General features: G+C 30.1%; 2 pseudogenes; both read left to right on the top strand.

Moving 5' to 3' along the window:
- The first annotated feature begins 6 nt into the window (after positions 1-6).
- Positions 7-990, top strand: LOC136041282 (NADH-ubiquinone oxidoreductase chain 4-like; annotated as a pseudogene).
- A 19-nt stretch (positions 991-1,009) lies between these two features.
- LOC136041281 (NADH-ubiquinone oxidoreductase chain 5-like) overlaps positions 1,010-18,870 on the top strand; it is a 30,949-nt pseudogene continuing 13,088 nt past the window's right edge.

Below are 18,870 nucleotides of genomic sequence, written 5' to 3'. Positions count from 1 at the left end.
TGAGGTTACCAGCCAGAGCGGCTACCTGCTTCCTATTATTTCCTATTCTATACCTTACTATCCTCTTTGCCTCTACTCTTTATCATTATTGCTCACACGAGCATCTATTCGTCATCCTTCTTGCAATTTTGGGGCAATTTTATAGACAAGACAATCTTCTTGCTAGCCATCCTTTCTTTTCTAGTGAAACTCCCAGTTTATTTTGCACACATTTGATTACCTAAGGCTCACGTAGAGTCTCCAGTCACTGGCTCTATAGTGTTAGCCGCTATTCTCCTCAAGCTAGGGGGTTATGGCCTCTATTTAGTACAAGCATTAAATATTTATAGAGAAACAACATTAATAGGGGTCTGCTTAGTAGGTGGGATCTTCAGCTGCTTGATCTGCCTACGCCAATCTGATGTCAAATCCTTAATTGCTTATTCCTCCGTCGCTCACATATCATTCGTTATTTTAGGTATACTTATATCTTGTACTTACACCAACATAAGATCAATTTTAATAATAGTATCTCACGGGATTTGTTCCTCTGGATTATTCTATTTAAGCTATCTATTTTATGCACGCATTTGAAGTCGCAGATTCCTTCTTACCCGCTGAATAATCTCTCTTTTTCCATATTTATGTTTTTGATGACTTAGCCTTAATTTTTTCAATATAGGATTACCCCCCTCACTTAACTTCTTTTCCGAAATATATTTCTTTATCGGCGTATTTAGTTTAGACTGGATAGTAGTAGGCCTATCTGGAATCTTATGTTTTCTTTCATCCTGTTATTGCATTTATTTATACTCCAGTACAAGTCACGGTGAAAGATTATATATTTTTAGTTGATTAGAATACAACTTAAAGGAATATATAATCGGAAGAGCTCATCTGCTTCCGTTACTGATTTTAATTTTCGTTTACTGTTATAGTTTAAAGAGAATATTAGTTTGTGGAACTAAAGGAGAGTCATCTCTGACAGTATTGTTATATTTTGTATCAGGTTACATCTTACTAATTACCGGAGTAATGAGTGTTTTTTGCTCATTTTTATTATTCCTATCAGATGAAATCTACTTATTAAAAATATCTTTTTTGCATTTGGATTATCAAGTGTGCTTTGACTGGTTAGGACTATCATTCATCCTCTTAGTTCTCTTAATCTCTTCTCAAGTTATAATTTATTCTTCTTATTATATAAGAGATGAAACTTTTGTTAATCGCTTCATATATATAATATTAGGATTCATCTCATCTATGGTTCTGTTGATCATATCTTCAGATGGATTAAGATTAATATTAGGTTGAGATGGGTTAGGTATTACTTCATATCTATTAATTATATTTTACAAAAATTATAGTTCTTCCTCTAGAGGAATAATCACTATTTTAAGAAATCGAGTAGGGGATGTATTAATTTTATGGTCACTAGGGCTGATATTTTATTCTAAGAGCTGGGATTATATATTCTTAAGATATTTCTCTTTATCAATCATGCTCTTCTTTATTCTATCTTCTTTTACCAAAAGAGCTCAATTACATTTTTCCGCATGGCTGCCAGCAGCCATGGCGGCTCCTACCCCCATCTCATCCTTAGTTCATTCGTCGACACTTGTGACAGCCGGGATCTATCTGATAATTCGTTTGTCTCCTTCATTTGAAGAGAGAGGGTGTTTTTTACTTGTTGTCATTGGGGCCTTAACTTCCTTTTTTTCGGGCCTGGCTGCGTTCGGAGAAAACGATCTAAAACGAGTAATTGCATTATCTACACTAAGCTAGCTAGGAGTAATAATATTTTCTCTAGGTTTAGGGCTCACTCTATTTTGTTATTTTCATCTTTTTGCCCATGCACTTTTTAAGGCTCTTCTTTTTATATGCTCGGGAGTCGTAATTCATTCACTAGGGGTACAAGATATACGCCGAATAGGAGGAGTATCCAGGATACTCCCTTACACTAGCTATATCATCTTAGTTTGCTCTCTTAGATTAATAGGATTCCCATTTTTATCAGGTTTCTTTTCAAAAGATCTAATTATTGAATCTTCAGAGAGCCTGCATATATTAATTCCTAGCGCACTTATATTATTTTCATGTCTTCTAACAAGAACTTATTCTTCACGAATTGCAATAATATGTTTGTGCTCCTACAATTATAATTTAAGCTGTCAATACAGGGACGTCTTTATGATAAGACCCGAAGTGAGTATTATTGCTTTTCTGCCCAGACTGTCAATGAAGATTGAGACTGTCAACACTGCCACTACCAAACATACTGCAAGTATTATTGTAGCAATCCCCACATCTATTGGGCTGTTTTCTTCAAGAATAGTTACCTGAAAAAAAAAGGTAAATTTTATCATTTTGAAATTGTTCTTTTGGAGATCTGTGAGTAAAAAAGGGAAAAACTTCTGCGTTCATTTTAACATAAAAAGTAAGTTTGAAACCTATATTTCAGTTCTGTTCCTGAGATTTTATAGATGTTAAACTTCGAAATTAAACTCCAATATAATTTAACATAAAAAAAAACACTATAAATAATATTGAGCTTAGAGGTTAAAAGACCTGTTGAGGGAGCTCAGAATAAAAATGATAACGTTAAATAGGGGATAAGTTGAAAGACAAATATTTTATCAAGTTATTATAGTTACATGACCGGGACTGAAAACAAAATAAAATACAGGACAACGAATGATCATAAAATTTATAGTCTAAGACAAAGCATGATCAGTAAATGAAAAGTAAATATATGACTATAAGTGTGTAAACGATAATAACGATAATAAAAGCAAAACTTTGATCAAAACCTCGGACGTAATCAAGACTGGGTTTTTAGAAGGGGGATCATTAGTTGTGATTTTTTTGTAGTTGACTGTATGTACCTTTTTATACTAAGGCTGGGGAAACTTCTTACAGAGTGGGAGCCTGGTAGATCCCAAAACTAACGGGTCCATTCTCTGTATAAGTTATCTTGCGACTCAGTGGTATCAATTCACTGAAATTAGAAAGAGGACCAATATATATCTTCTGAAATCTAGAGGAAGCAATTTTGAACTTGTTTTCATTTTTCAATAAAATTACCGAAAAATAGGGTTTTCAAAACTCAGCAAGGTGTATCAACTTACTATCAAAAAAAGCTTTTGTTCAATGTTTGCACAGGGGAACTGCTAATAAACTATGAAATATACTGTTTCTGGTTTTTAATTATTACATCAAGTTACACTGTAAACGAAGCAACAAAATCCGGTTCAATGCGGTATGGGTTGTTATTATAGCGTCAATGTTTTAGATGTTTTTCTTATTTAAGTCATGGTTGAAAAGGTTAATGAAATCCTTTTTCGTAAAAACTAGCCAGAGTGAAAAAGTGGTAGAATAAAATCTCATAGAAACCAAAATTTCTCAGCCTCTTTGCGTAATGAAGAAATTTCTTTCTCTTTTAAGCTTGACTCAATCATAGTTTTAGTAGATTTTACGGGAAAATTAATTTTGAGAAAAATCAATTTTCTTTTAAACATGTTAAAATTAAAATCAAAAAATTAAAAATCAAAAATTAAAATAAAAATTAATTAAAATAAAAATTAATAATAAATTATTACTATTTTTTATTAAAATAAAAAAATTTTAAAATTAATTTTTAAAAATTAAAAATTAAAATAATAAATTAAAAATCAAACGAACCTTATTGCAGCAAAGTTGTGATTATTTGGTTCAAGATGATTAGTCTTAATTACTTATTTTTAATTGTTTTCAGTTAGTGGCATACCCATTGGGTCAACAATTGGCGCATTTTTGGCTTTTGTTTCAACGAATTATGTTGGACGACGAGGAACTATGCTTCTCATTTCTCCATTTTACATTTTGGCTCACCTTTTAACAGTTCTAACAACCAGCCCAACTCAAATATTCATTGGTAGAATTCTCACGGGTATGGTCAACATTTCAACTACAATGGCGTCTCAAATTTACGTAGGTTACTTAAATCTTCTTTGATTTTTTTTTTTTTTTACGCTGAGAAACAGAGTTTTTTTGATCCTGAAAGAAATTTTGGATGCTCAACTGGGTCTAATACAACTTTTTACCACGAATTTGAGAATGCGCTTAGAATTCTATCATGGCCATCAATTTCTGCGGATTAATTTTTTAAGTTAGGTCTGTTTTGATTTGACTCCTATTTTAACTTTTATTTTTATTACTGTTTAAATTATTTTATTGTTTTGCTTAAGTTTTTAATACCACAGTTTTGTGTAATTCTTTTTAAAAACATAATAGTTGGATTTTCAGTTTTAACACAAAAAAAAAACAGGAGCAGAACTATTATAATAATATTTTTGAATTCACCGTTTAACTTTCATCTAAATCATAAAATTTTGTTTCTTTGATCTATAAAAGTGTAATTCGGTGCCATGGCATGAATTAGGATGTCAAATTCTAAGGCATACATTTTAGGATTTATACATTCTAAATATTAGAAAAATTCAACTTTTCGGGGGGGTTTTCAAACGAAGTAAAAAAAAAGAGAATGTAACCAGTTTTTTTTAGCTCCGTATCTATAGCCTCGATCTTTAGGAGTTAAAAAGAATATTTATAATAAAATTAAAGGTAATTGTGAGTAAGAAACTAAACATATAGCCCTCTTTTTCAAGCACCATATGTTCCTATATAGATTTTTTTTGCTGTTGAATTTCTTGGTCCTGGAAAAACAAAAACAGCCCTAAAAAACAAATGATAAACCCAGTCGAAATCACGGCAGCACTTTCGGACCCGTGGGAAAATGCCGCTTTTTTGTTTCTGTAAATTTTTCTATTTGTCACTCAAACGAAAGCTTGGCTGCACAACTTCAGATACTCCTCTCTGACATAGGCTACATAACTCCACTTTATTTCGCACACCATAGGCTCTGGCTCGTGGACAAGCAAAAACCATCCTTTTTGGCCCCAGGCAAGAGTTCTGCGGAGCTTTCCAAAATGTAATGCCATATTCATCAATCCGGCCTGAGGTCCACACTTTCCGTAAAAACCGCATAGGTTAGACCCTTACCAGTTTCCAGGAATAAGCCGACATTGGCGGCATAGGAAAGAAAAAAAAAGAAAAAACGGGACAAAGCCAAAGTGTAGCTCTCGCAACACAATTTATCTTAAAAAACTCCTACGTATCCATCCATTCATTACAGTTTTTGATCCAAACAATAAGTTAAATTTTTGTATCTGTTGGCAAATATATATACCAAAGTTTTATTTACGTAGTATTTTTCAAAGCATTTCAACTATTAGCTTTTGTGATTTAAAATATGTCAAACTTAGTCTACATATTACTGCAAGTATACAAATTTGATTTAGAAAACCTACCCTTAAAATACTGTAATAAAAAGATCACATTTGAGAATTTTTTTGTTTTAGTAAACCTTAAGCAAACCTTTAGATTAAAAAACAGGGGCTGTTGGGACGAAATCTCTTCTCTCCCCCTCGGGTGAAGGGTAATATCTGTTTTTTATTGTCATATAATTTTTTTTGATTTGTTTAAGAATTAGCTCTCCCTTCATTCGTTCCACCTATTCCAAAGTTTGTACAAAAGCCCAATTGCCCTGAAAGTTTTTTATGCTTAAATGGAACTAATTCTTTTTACTACGAATTTGAGACTGTGCTTAAATGTTATCATTGCCTGGAATTTCTGTGTATTAATTTTTTAAAGTTAGTTCTGTTCTGATTTTTGTGATTTTTGCCTTTTTTTTATTGCTGCATAATCTTTTTAAATTTTTTGCTTAGTTCTATAACAAAATCAGGGTTTTCAATACCAACAGCTTTGCTTAATTGTTTATAAAATATAATAGCTGGATTTTTAGTTTTAATTTATAAAAGGTGGGAGCAGAATTATTATCATAATATTTTTGAGTTCACTGTTAACTTTCATCTAAGTCGTAAAATTTTGTTTCTTTAACCGATTAATGTGTATTTTGGTGCCTTGTCATGAATTAGGATGTCATTTATTAATTCAAAATTTTAGAAAAATCCAACTTTTCGGGAAAGTTTACAAACGAAGATATGTTACAAATAAAAAAGAATGTAACCATTTTTTTTAGCTCCGTATCTATAGACTCAAACTTGAGGAGTTAAAATGATTATTTATAATAAAATTAAAGGTAATTGTGAATAAGAAATTAAACATTTACCCCTCTTTTTCTAGCACCATGCTTTTTTATAATGATTCTTTTGCTGTTAAACTTCTTGGTCCTGGGAAAAACATTAAAAAACAAGAAAAACAAAATGAAGAAATGATGAGTGCTAACTGATTTGACTGTTTCGCACACAAAATAGTATGAAACTGTTTTAGACAATTAAAATTTATTTTCCTAAAAAGGGAAAAACCCAAATACAAGAACTAACAAAAGAGTACACAAAAATTGTTTACCATAGAAAAATTACTGATCACATTTTAAAATTTATCTTAAAAAAGCTCCTATGTATCAATTTATTTTACTTTTTGATTTAAACAAAAATTTTAGTTTATTTACCTGTTGTTAAATAATGTTATATATACCAGAGTTTTATTTACGTAGTGATTTTCATAGCATTTCAACTACTAGCTTTTGTCGTTTAAAATATGTCATACTTAGAGCTTATATACTACTGCCAGTATACAAATTTGATTGAGAAAATGTATCCTTAAAATACTGTAATAAAATGTACACGTTTGAGAATGTTTTTGTTAAGCCTTTAGTACTAATGAAACAGGGGTTGATAGGACGGAATCTATCCTCTCGCCCTCGTCTGAAGGGTAATATCTGTTTTTAGTTTATTTTCATATAATTTTATTTTGTCTAATTAGTTTAAGGATCAGTTCTCCCTTCATTCCTTCTACCCAATCCAAACTTTTTTACAACAGCTCATATAGCTCTTTACTTTTTTTTAAATTTTACTTATTCAATTAAAACTCATTCTTTTTTATTTTGAATTAAATTTTTCAATTTTGTTTAATGTTTCAATTTTAATTTTAAAACAAGACTTATAATTTTTCAAAGAAAGTAAGCATATTCCATTCCAAAAGGGCTATGTGTGAATTATATCCTTTAAGGTGGTCCAGCTCAAAATAATTTAATATATCACAATACATCTCTTACATATTGACACAAATGACCACCGGGACACCGGCACATAGGGAATATAAATGACGACCGGGACACTCAAAGAGAAAGCGACCGGGACACAAGGAATGTTCGATTAGCAATCACCATCAACAAAGCACCAGGACACAAATGACGACCGGGACAAAGGGAGTATAAATGACGACCAGGGCATAAGTAAAAAAAAACTAAAAAAACTAAAAAAAAGGTAAAAACTACAAAAAAACTAAAAAGAAAAAAAAACTAAAAGCTAATAAAAAAACTAAAAAAGCTAAAAAACTAAAAAAAACTAAAAAAAAAAAAAAAAGGAAAAAAAATGAAAAATAAAGGAGAAAAACAAAACTAAAAAAAAAAAAAAAAAAATAAAAAAAGTAAAAACCAAAAAAAAACTAAAAAGAAAAAAAGGGGAAAAATACAAAAATTTATTTCATCATATACCATTTCAAAAACGAATATATACACAGACCGGGACACCAGGATACAAATGACGACCGGGACGCAGGGAATATAAATGACGACCAGGACACAGGGACACAACTACAACGGGGACGCCGGGGGACACAGGGGGATATATAAATGACGACGGGGACACAGGGAATGTTCGATTAGCAATCACCATCAACAAAGCTCAAGGGCAATCATTAGAATCATGAGGTATAACTAAAAAAAAACTAAAAAAAGGTAAAAAACTAAAAACTAAAAAAAAGATCAATTCGAAAACGAATGTACACAACTACAACGGGACGCCGGGGGCACAGAGGGATATATAAATGACGACGGTGACACAGGGAATGGTCGATTAGCAATCACCATCAACAAAGCTCAAGGGCAATCATTAGAATCATGAGGTATAGATCTGAATACGGATTGTTTTCCCATGGACCATTATATGTTGCATGTTCAAGAGTCGGTAAAACTGACAATCTATTTATATGCACAGACAATGGGACAGCAAAGAATGTTGTATATTCGCAAGTTTTACGTAGTTAAAAACATATATATATATATATATATATATATATATATATATATATATATATATATATATATATATATATATATATATATATATATTCTTAGGTGGGACATAGGGACACAACTACAATGGTGCGTAACTAATATGGCGCGTAACGACTTACGCGCGCGGGGGGCTTGGGGGGGGCGCGAAGCGCCCCCACCAACTAGTGCTTCGCGCCACCCCAACAGCTAGTATATATATATATATATATATATATATATATATATATATATATATATATATATATATATATATATATATATGTGTGTGTATATATATATGTATATATATATATATATATATATATATATATATATATATATATATATATATATATATATATATATATATATATATATATATATATATATATATATATATATATATATATATATATATATATATATATATATGTATATATATATATGTATATATATATATATATATATATATATATATATATATATATATATATATATATATATATATATATATATATATATATATATATATATATATATATATATATATATATATATATATATATATATATATATATATATATATATATATATATATATATATATGTACATTTTCCATATTCAAATACATCTCATATCCTAACTTAAAGTATTAATATCTTGGTTTGCAGAGGACGCTTAGCAAATCATAATGAAGACTCAAATAAATGACGAAGTTTTAAAACTTCTTAATATATCTTTGATGTTAAGACTAGAATTTTATACTATAATTTGCCTATACTATAGAAATTGACTATAATTTTGTAACAGTTTTTAAACATACTTCCAGTCACCTAAATGAAAGCAAACTTTTAAAACTAATTCAAAACCGGTTTCAACCCATCTTTGCATAAAGAAATTAAAAAAGAATCCACCATGGCCTATGTAATAGTAGATTGTTTTAATTGGGTATAACTTAGATTTAAAAGAGGTAATATATTTTTTGATACTTCCAAGCGTTAAAAGATGTTTAAATTTTCGGAAAATATATCTACCATAGTAAATACTGATATAAACGATGAAATTTGAGTCTTAAATTTTTTATATATATTTTAAAGCCTTTGATGGCAATTTGCAAACATTTTTTGTAAGGATTTAGAATTTTTATCCATTTAAAAAATATATAGTAAAATCTAAATAATGAATAATGAAGTTTTAGCTTTCAGAAAATATTCAATTATATTCGATACTAACGTAAATTGTGAAATTCAAGTACGATGTATATTGTAAAGCCCTTGATCACAATTTCCATACTGATTTTTTAAAGAATGTAGAATTTTTTGTATTTTGTAGAACTTATAAAACAATTTTGAATTTAGTGTTGCAAAATTCACCTTAAGGTATTAATTGGCAATCAAACTCAGTATTTTTCAATGTGAGAATAAACACTTCAATACAAATTTTAATTTGGTATTTCAACTATCATTACAACGACTTTTATTTTTGGTAATATTCTACGAATTACTAACAACAATGGTTAAATAAAAAACCATTTTCACATTTGTTGTATCTTCTTAATTAAGAATTACAAAACATTTAGTATCGAATTTGGTTCACATTTCGATTGAATATGAATTTTCTATTTTCTTCGGAGCTTTACACTCATATGATTATACTCCTCCACTTAAGCACGTATTTGTTGCAGAATCAATATTGGAAGCAGTTCCTTATTTTCAGATTCTCCTTATTAATCTTTTTTTATTTGGCATTATTATTTTTTCTTTAATTTTCTTTTACTGGTCCAAATTGATCAATTCATTTATTTATAACAGACACATACAGTCGTATAAGGTGGGGGGAAGGCAATTATAAGAACAAAGCACAAGAGAAAAAATATAATAAAAAATATACCAGAGAAGACCATGGCTCTGGGAATAAAGTGTTTCCCTTGGCGTATCTCAAACTCCAAAATTAAATCGGTAACGGTTAAATAACTCCCAATAGTAGAGTAGGATTTGGCCAGAACACGACTCTTATATTTTTCTCGGTTTGCAAAATTTCTTGAATAGCCTAACTATATTTTTTGTACATTTTATATTTTTCCATTTTTCCATTTACATTTCTATTAACATTTTACATTTCTATATTATTCCCGCTCCTACTATGAATATTTTCTTATCAAACTACTGATAAAAATTACTGCTAGTTTTTTTAGTTTTTTAGCTTTTTTACTTTTTTTATTAGTTTTTAGTTTTTTTTGTAGTTTTTGCCTTTTTTTAGTTTTTTCAGTTTTTTTTTAGTTTTTTATTGGTTTTTACCTTTATAGTTTTTTTAGTTTTTTAGCTTTTTTATTTTTTTTATTAGTTTTTAGTTTTTTTTGTAGTTTTTGCCTTTTTTTAGTTTTTTCAGTTTTGACGTCACCTGATCCAGTTTTTTCAGGTGACGTCACCTGACACATCCATCCATCCATCCACAGACAACTTATTTTTATATATATAGATATATATATATATATATATATATATATATATATATATATATATATATATATATATATATATATATATATATATATATATATATATATATATATGTTTTTAACTACGTAAAACATGCGAATATACAACATTCTTCGCTGTCCCATTATCTGTGCATATAAATAGATTGTCAGGTTTACTGACTCTTGAACATGCAACATTTGTTTACCGGTGTCCCAGTTTGTAATTTCTCTTTGAGTGTCCCGGTCGTCAGTTATATTCCCTGTGTCCCGGTCGTCATTTATATTCTCTGTGTCCCGGGCGTGATTTGTGTCTGGGTGTCCCAGTCTGTAATTTCTCTTTGAGGTTCCCGGACGTCATTTATATTCCCTGTGTCCCGGTTGTCATTTGTGTCCCGGTAAGTAATTTCATCAGTTGAAAAACATGACGTCAGTCAACAAACAACTTGATGACGCATACAGCTCAATCCTTATATTGACGTCAGTCGACCAACATGACGTCAGTCGACACACAAACATGACGTCACTCGACAGACACACACACACAGACAACTTATTTATATATATATATATATATATATATATATATATATATATATATATATATATATATATATATATATATATATATATATATATATATATATATATATATATATATATATATATATATATATATATATATATATATATATATATATATATAGATATATATAGATTTGTTTCCCGGTGTCCCAGTTTGTAATTTCTCTTTGAGTGTCCCGGTCGTCATTTGTGTCCCGGTGTCCCGGTCTGTAACTTCTATTCAAACAATCCCTGTGTCCCGGTTGTCATTTATATATCCCGCCTATGCTCCCGGCGTCCCCGTTGTAGTTGTTTCCCTGTGTCCCGGTTGTCATTTATATTCTCTGTGTCCCGGTCGTGATTTGTGTCTGGGTGTCCCAGTCTGTAATTTCTCTTTGAGGTTCCCGGTCGTCATTTATATTCCCTGTGTCCCGGTTGTCATTTGTTTCCCGGTGTCCCGGTATGTAATTTCATCAGTTGCAAAACATGACGTCAGTAAACAAACAACTTCATGACGCATACAGCTCAATCCTTATAATGACGTCAGTCGACAAACATGACGTCAGTCGACACAGAAACATGACGTCTCTCGACAGACACACACACACACACATACAACTTATTTTTACATATATAGATATGAGGGGGCTCACTCCCTCGTCAGTACCTCGCTCTTTACACTAAAGCTTAAATTTTGTCCCAATTCATTAAGAATGACCCCTGAATCACAAAAGCCGTAGAATAAATAGTTGGAATTACTAAAAATACTTAAGCGTAAAGAGCAAGGTGGTAGGAGGAGGTGAGCCCCTTTTCGGCGTAATAATTTCTGTTCGTTTTAAGATTTAATGCTGCTCCTTACTTCCAGTTGAAAAAAACTTTTTCATATTTATTTTTTCATTTTTCTAAAATAACTCTTGAAAATCCTGCGCTCCCTTCATGGACATTTTCTTACCCCATGACAAATTCCTCGATGGAAAGCTCCCCCAACATATCCCCTTCTTCTCAACCCCTCCCCCAACCGAAAATCTTCCTGAAAACCTCTGTACACTTCTCAATAACCATTACTATATGTAAGCACTGGTCAAAGTTTGTAACTTGTAACCCCTCCCATGGGGACGGTGGGGGAGTAAGTCGTCCCCAAAGACATAGTTATAAGGTTTTTCGACTACGCTGAATAAAATGGCTATCTTAGAATTTTGATTCATTGACCTTCGGAAAATAATTAGCGTGGGAGGGGCTTAGGTGCCCTCCAATTTTTTTGGTCACTCAAAAAGGGCCCTAGAACTTTTCATTTCCGTTAGAATGAGCCCTCTCGCAACATTCTAGGACCACTATGTCGATAAGATCACCCCTGGAAAAAACAAAAACAAACAAACAAATAAACACGCATCCGTGATCTGCCTTCTGGCAAAAAATACAAAATTCCACATTTTTGTAGATAGGAGCTTGAAACTTCTACAATAGGGTTCACTGATACGCTGAATCTGAAGGTGTACAAAATTCTATATTTTGCAGATAGGACCTTTAAACTTCTAGAGCACGGTTCTCAGATACGCTCAATCTGATGATGTGATTTTCGTTAAGATTCTATGACTTTTAGGGGGTGTTTCCCCTATTGACTAAAATAAGGCACATTTTCTCAGGCTCTTAACTTGTAATGGGTAAGACTAAACTTGATGAAACTTATATATTTAAAATCAGCATTAAAATTTAATTCTTTTGATGTAGCTTTTAGTATCAAAATTCCATTTAATAGAGTTTTGGTTATTATTGAGCCGGGTCGCTCCTTACTACAGTTTGTTACCACGGACCGTTTGATTCATATATATATTTACTGTCTTGATTATTCTTTTCTTCATTCTTCGACTGACTTTTTATTTCTCTTTGTAATTATACGTTTTAATACGTTCTTACGCTCTTATGTTTGAAATTCATGCATTTATTTATTGATTATTCTCTTCTTCATACTTCAACTGACTTTTTTATTTCTCTTTGTAATTATATATTTACTACGTTCCTACGTTCTTATGTTTTAAATTCATGTATATATTTACTGTATTGATTATTCTTTTATTCATACCTCGACTGACTTTTTATTTCTCTCTGTAATTAGATGCTTCATACGTTCATATGTTTGAAATTAATGTACATACTTGCTGTCTTGATTATTCTTTTCTTCATGCTTCGACTGACTTTTTGTTTCTCTTTGTAACTACATGTTTAATACATTCTTTCGTTCTTATGTTTGAAATTCATGTATATATTTACTGTTTGGATTATTCTTTCCTTCATACTTCGACCCACTATTTATTACTCTTTTTAATTATATGTTTAATACGTTCTTATGTTTGAAATTCATGTATATATTTACTGCCTTGACTTTTTTTTCTTCATACTTCCCCGGGCTTTTTATTTCTCTTTTTAATTATATATATTTAATACGTTCTTATGTTTGAAATTCATGTATGTGCTTATTGATTATTCTTTTCTTCATACCTCAACTGAATTTTTATTTCTCTTTTTAATCATATTTTTCAAAAGTTCTTACGTTCTTGTGTTTGAAATTCATGCATATATTTACTGTCTCGGTTATAATTTTCTTAACACTTCACCAACTTTTTATTTCTCTTTGTAATTATATGTTTAATGCGTTCATACGTTCTTGTGTTTGAAATTCATGTCTTGTCATTCATGTTAATCCATGTTTATTGTCTTGATTATTTTTTCTTCATACTTCGACTGAATTTTTATTTTTCTTTGTAATTAGATGTTTAAAAAGTTCATATGTTTAAAATTAATGTGTTTATTTACTGTCCTGATTTTTCTTTTCTTCATGCTTCGACTGACTTTTTGTTTCTCTTTGTAAAAATATGTTTAATACGTTCTTACGTTCTTTTGTTTGAAATTAATACACATTTATACTATCTTGATTATTATTTTCTTCATGTTTCGACTGACTTTCTATTTCTCTTCGTGATTATATGTTTAATACGTTCTTACGTTCTTGTGTTTGAAATTCATGCATATATTTACTGTGTTGACTAATCTTTATATTTCGAGTGACTCTTTATTTCTTTTGGTAAATAAATGTTTCATACGTTCTTGCGTCTTCTTATGTTTGAACTTCATGTATATATTTATTGCCTTGATTATCTTTTCTTCATTATTCGACTGAGTTCTTATTTCTCTTTTTTATTATATGTTTAACACGTTCTTACGTTCTTATGTTTCAAATTAATGTATATATTTACTATCTTGATTATTCTTTTCTTCATACTTCGACTAATTTTTTATTTCTTTTTGTAAAAATATGTTTAATACGTTCTTGCGTTCTTACGTTTGAAATTGATGCATATATTTACTATATTCATTATTGTATTCTTCATACTTCGCCTGACTTTTTGTTTCTCTTTGTGATTTTATTTTTAATACGTTGCTACGTTCTTCTGTTTCAAATTTATGTATGTACTTACTGTCTTGATTATTTTTTTTCTATACTTCGACTGACTTTTTGTTTATCTTTGTAATTATATATTTAGTACGTTCATATGTTTGAAATTCATGTATATATTTACTGTCCTGAAGATTCTCTTCTTAATACTTCAACTGACTTTTTATTTCTCTTTCTAAAAATACGTTTAACACATTCTTACGTTTACATATTTCAAATTCATGTATATATTAATAATAATAATAGTAATCATAATAATAATAATAACAATAATAATAATAATAATAATAATAATAATAATAATAATAATAATAATAATAATAATAATAATAATAATAATAATAATAATAATAATAATAATAATAATAATAATAATAATAATAATAATAATAATAATAATAATTTATTTATAACCCACAAATACATAAAACTGTAGAGTAAACACAAAAAAAAAAACAATCATAAACACACGATTCTACAACATAAACAAATTAACTCAATTCAAGAAATAGCCAAAGAGGGTCAAAAACACCAATCCTTTTCTGACTTTTAATTTATAGATCTGCAGATAATTGTTTCAGTCCCAAGGATGCATCAACGATGTCAAATTTAGAAACGACTGTATGGTTGCGATACCACCGAGGCAATATTTACAGTACTTAAAATATCCTAAGCGTATTTTCTTTGTATCCTTCTTGCGTAGGAGGAAAGCAAAACCAAAAAGATAGGAAACAGCAGGGGCTCAAAAACTACAATAAAGACGGCAAAGTCCTTTTCTGTTATACCGACCACAATTGAGTAAAATTTTTCCGTAACCAACCTGCATACTTTTCAGCCTGCTGAACGTAATAGCAAGTAGACAAAAGTGACGTGGAAAAAGATAGACCCAACCATTTGATACTTTTTGAACATGGTACAGTTGAAGAACACAAGCAAAGAGGTGATGCTGATGGAGGACTCCCAAAACACAAAACTCAAATTTTGGGGCATCAACTGAAAGGCCTACTGTGGATAGTGCGGCTGAAAGTAGACTCAATTTAACAACTAGATTATGTTTCGTTCGGCTAAGAATTGGAACATCATCAGCATAAGCAACGTAATTAATGCCTAAATTATCAAACAGTTCGTGGTAACGAAGTGAATTAAGGAGTGACCCGGCTCAATAGTAACCGAAACTCTAAAAAAATGAAATTTTGATATCAATAGTTACATGAAAAAATCGCATTTTAATGCTGATTTTAAATATGTAATTTTCATCAAGATTAGTGTTGATGAAAATTATATATTTAAACTCGTAACTACCAAAAGTTACGAGCCTGAAAAAATTTGCCTCCTTTTAGAAAACAGGGAAATACACACCCTAAAAGTCTTACAATCTTAACGAAAATCACACCATCAAATTTGACGAATTAGAAAACCTTACTGTAGAAGTTTCAAGCTCCTATCTACAAAAATGTGGAATTTCGCATTTTTTGCCAGAAGACAATTACGGATGCGTGTTTATTTTTTGTTTCCCCAGGGGTGATCGTATCGACCCAGTGGTCTCAGAATGTCGCGAGAGGGCTCATTCTAATGAAAATTCAAAGTTCTAATGCCCTATTTAAGTGACCAAAAAAATTGGAGGGCACCAAGGCCCCCTCCCATGCTCATTTTTTCCCCAAAGTCATCGAATAAAAATTCTGAGATAGCCATTTTATTCACCATAGTCGAAAAACACAACAACTGTGTATTTGTGGCCGACTTACTCCCCCGCAGTCCCCGTGGGAGGGGTTGCAAGTTACAAACTTTGACCTGTTTTTACATGTAGTAATGGTTACTGGGAAGTGTACGGACGTTTTCAGGGGGATTTTTTTGGTTTGGGAGGGAGAGTTGAGGTAAAAATAGCGACGAAGACCACACTGCCTTTCCATAACAAACAAATACAACGTAGAGACAATAGGGAAAATTTCAAGACAGTGGAAATTATTTCTGTAGATATTTCGGCCCTATGTCCAAGGGCCGTCTTCAGCACAATACAAGAATAAGAGAGAAACTATATATATATATATATATATATATATATATATATATATATATATATATATATATATATATATATATATATATATATATATATATATATATATATATATATATATATATATATATATATATATATATATATATATATATATATATATATGTATATATATATATATATATATATATATATATATATATATATATATATATATATATATATATATATATATATAGAACTTACATCAAATTGTGAGGATTAAAAACTGAATAATTAAAAACACTTTTTAAAACTTTTTTTAAAAATAGCCCTAGCATCCTTACTTCAACGAAGTTCAACCAGGACTGGCGAAATGAATGAAATGAGAATATAAGCTCATTCAAACTGAAGAGAATAAAATGATTAGATGCAATTTCTCAAAGCTAATCTTGCTTGTTTAGCAGCCTGTCTCAAAGGCCTTTTCGTAGTTGGTTCAGTACTATTATAAATCGGTTTAGTAAAATATTTTGTTAGATCATTTTTAATTAAATTTGAGTATAAAGAATTTAGTGAGTATTCCCCCAAGTCCCTGTTCAAAGAAATATTATTATTTAATTTGAGATTAATTTCGATTGATTCTCGAACCACCTGTTTTATTCCCAAATCATTACTAATGAGTGAAGAGTTTTCAAAATGTATCATGTGGGACGGATTATTAAATATATGCCAACCTAAAGCAGAATCAAAGGAGTTGTTGGAACTATTTAAAATTAAGGCCTTGTCTATGTCATCTTTATGCTGTTGTAACCGTTTGTCTAGATTCTGATGGGTCCTGCCGACATAGTATTTTCCGCAATCACATGGTATTTGATAGACCCCTCTTTGGCGAGTAACTGGGGTCTTATCTTTACCCGAATTTAAGAAATTGATGATTTTAAAATTATTAGTAAAAACTACGTACAGATTATTTTTTGTGCAAATATTTTTTAATTTTGTTGTGATCTTTGGGATATACGGAAGATAGACAATATTTGAGGGCTTATCAGTAGCCTCACATTCTGAAGTATCTTCTTCGATTTTACAAGAATGTCTTTTTATTCTACGGTTAATTATTTTATTGACAAAAGGAATGGGGTATCCATTACCAAAAAGAATATCTCTGATAAAGTTTATTTCTGCATTTATATATGAATTTGAGCAAATATTCAGGGCACGATCAATGAGGGAAGTTACAACTGCTCTTTTAACTTGTGGGGGGTGATTTGAATTAAAGTGAAGATATCTATTGTTTTGTGTTGGCTTTCGATATATAGTAAAATCCAGTTGATCAGCATTGCGAATAATTAATACATCTAAAAACGGAAGTTTATTTTCATTAAATTAATCTGAAAATAAATTATAATATTTCTTTGAACAGGGACTTGGGGGAATACTCACTAAATTCTTTATACTCAAATTTAATTAAAAATGATCAAACAAAATATTTTACTAAACCGATTTATAATAGTACTGAACCAACTACGAAAAGGCCTTTGAGACAGGCTGCTAAACAAGCAAGATTAGCTTTAAGAAATTGCATCTAATCATTTTATTCTCTTCAGTTTGAATGAGCTTATATTCTCATTTCATTCTTTTCGCCAGTCCAGGTTGAACTTCGTTGAAGTAAGGATACTAGGGCTATTTTTAAAAAAAGTTTTAAAAAGTGTTTTTAATTATTCAGTTTTTAATCCTCGCAATTTGATGTAAGTTCTTTTATATATATATATATATATATATATATATATATATATATATATATATATATATATATATATATATATATATATAATATATATATATATATATATATATATATATATATATATATATATATATATATATATATATATATATATAGTTTCTCTCTTATTCTTGTATTGTGCTGAAGACGGCCCTTGGACATAGGGCCGAAATATCTACAGAAATAATTTCCACTGTCTTGAAATTTTCCCTATTGTCTCTACGTTGTATTTGTTTGAGAGTTGAGGTGGGGGGTTAAGTGGGAGGATCTCTCCATGGAAAAACTTCTCATGGGGGAAGAGACTTTCAATTAGGGGGCGCAGGATTTTTTAGAATTATTTAAGAAAAAACAATGAAAAAATCGATATAAAAAGTGTTTTCTACTGAAAGTGAGGAGCAGCATTAAAACTTAAAACGAGCAGAAATTATTGCGCATATGAGGGGTTTACCTTCTTTTAATACCTCACTCTCTACGCTAAAGTATTTTTAGTACTTTCAACTAT

This window comes from Artemia franciscana, unplaced genomic scaffold (assembly GCF_032884065.1).
Source record: "Artemia franciscana unplaced genomic scaffold, ASM3288406v1 PGA_scaffold_1213, whole genome shotgun sequence".
NCBI classification, from domain to species: Eukaryota; Metazoa; Arthropoda; class Branchiopoda; order Anostraca; family Artemiidae; genus Artemia; species Artemia franciscana.
The sequence above is the reverse complement of the archived record's forward strand: the minus strand, read 5'-3'. Positions and strand labels throughout refer to the sequence as shown.